Source organism: Aethina tumida, chromosome 1 (genome assembly GCF_024364675.1).
Source record: "Aethina tumida isolate Nest 87 chromosome 1, icAetTumi1.1, whole genome shotgun sequence".
Lineage (NCBI taxonomy): Eukaryota > Metazoa > Arthropoda > Insecta > Coleoptera > Nitidulidae > Aethina > Aethina tumida.
In genome coordinates this window covers 2,854,467-2,856,622 of record NC_065435.1, presented here as the reverse complement: position 1 = coordinate 2,856,622, position 2,156 = coordinate 2,854,467, and the positions used below count along the sequence as shown (strand labels likewise).

Below are 2,156 nucleotides of genomic sequence, written 5' to 3'. Positions count from 1 at the left end.
TTATTGAAGTTTTATTTGCTCCTCACTAAAACTACCAACAAGTGAAGTAAGTACTTCATTTAATATTCAGAGAGAAAGACAGAAAACATGTCCACTTTAAAAACAGATCAATAAACCGCATGCTTTTAATTTTTGTTTTATAAAATGGAGAATTTGTTACCAGTTGCGCCATCTACTAAGAAATAGCTAAAGTGCACATCACTTTCTGTATTTTGAAAGCATTGGTTGTTAATAGATGGCGCGGGCAAAGTGGAGAGGAATAAAAAGTAACTGGGCTCGTCCGGGATTTGAACCCGGGACCTCCCGCACCCTAAGCGGAAATCATACCCCTAGACCAACGAGCCGCTGATATTTAATGGGTACTACCATGGGTTGGTGATTGCATTGCCCGCCTTTTACGTTAGATTTAATTATTTTAAAAATGAACAGCAATATTGAAACAAATGTGTTAACAGAATAAGTTTTAACAATGTAATCTTCTGCCTAAATCAAACAAAATTGTCTCAACACGAAAGCTTTTAAATCAGTGATAAAACTAATATGATTAAATTAAAAAAAAAAACAAACAAACATTACTTGGTTGGTTCTATTAATCTATGAACAGTTTTCAACTTCTTAAAAATATAAATTGATTAAATTTTTTATTCATAATTCTCATTTCTTAGCCAAGAGTATTAGCAAGCTTCTCCAAATTTGGAAGCTGATAGTTTCGAGTGTTTTTAGGAGTCTAAATTTGTCTTTGGAGATGGTCCCATGCGTGTTCAATTGTCTGTAAAGAAATTACACTCCATACTCGTATAGAACCACCTCCACAAACAAGTTGGAGCCATGTTTTGCTTATGACAACTTTGACCACGTTCACACCATATATAAATATAGTTATCTGAGCGTTATAATGTGTACCTAGACTCATCTGTGAACTAACAATGAAGCCATTCAACTGCAGTTCATAGGTGGTGATGGCTGACAATGCTCTGAGGGTAACCCGATGCTTTCTGATTAACAGAGGGTGTCAGAAACATCTTCTGGTTTTAAGACCAGCTTCTTGCAACCTTATTCTAATGATAGAAAGACTTACAATGTTTCCAATGTCTTCACAAAGCCTGGATATAGATAATGAACGATTTCATCTAGCAGAAATAATTAGAAAATGTATCCAACATTTTGGTTGTAGCTCATGGTCATCCACCACCATTCGTATATTGGCATTACCAGGTGATTGGTGAGACTTATTACATTTTATGAGACATACATTTGGGTTACTTGTTGTTGGCTCAGATTGCCAAATTTCCAATTATAAGGCAAAATCTTCAGAAAAAAATCTTCTTTGAGGCATTTTACAGATAAATTAAGAATGAATAAAATAAAATGTGTTAAAAGCCACAAAATGTGTTTTTTGAAGATAAAAATTTTACAATAAATGGAAATTTTAATTATAGGTCAATTAAATTGATAAAAAGTAAAATAAATTTAAAATTCTGATAGTCTATAGATCCAAATAGTTGTATTTTGTAAGTATTTAAGCTAGGAAATTCAAATTATCTACTTCAAAGCAATGTTTTTGATATTATCAAATGAAACAAAGTGTTCTCCAAATATTTCTTTATTTTTTTCTTATAACTATCCATAATACATTATTTGCCACTAAACCGATGCTTAGCAAGTTACAATACATTTCATTTTTAATAATACTCATTTCTGAATATGAAAATGTAAAAAGTTTTGCTACAGATTCGTATGATTAAAATGTTTGTCCGACAATAATAAATTTACTTTTATCACCCCTGATTTGTTTGATTAAATAAAACTAGATATATGTGGACAAATGTTTTAATCAATATTTACATTGATTTTAATAAGAATATAAGTATAATATTGCACATTTAATCGGAAAATGAAGCAGCAGGAAAAAAATGATAGGTTGCGTTGAAAGGTGTGTTAGATATTGAATTAAATGGAACTTGTTGTGCTTACTGTACTTAAATTCTTATGCGAGGAAGGTAATATTGTTAACTTCATATAAAATATATTCAACAATGTAAAAATGGTCTCAGATCTTCTATTTTGTATATGTTTAAAAAATATGTAAAAGGAAGTATTGTGATTAACAAATAAGTAAAAAATTGGGATGGCAGTTGTTGTAAAATGTTTTTGAT

General features: G+C 30.7%; 1 non-coding gene across 1 annotated transcript; it reads right to left on the bottom strand.

Moving 5' to 3' along the window:
• Positions 1-272: 272 nt before the first annotated feature.
• On the bottom strand, positions 273-344 carry Trnap-agg (transfer RNA proline (anticodon AGG)). Its single transcript has one exon. It is a non-coding gene; the product is annotated as a tRNA-Pro (tRNA).
• Between the last annotated feature and the right edge of the window lie 1,812 nt (positions 345-2,156).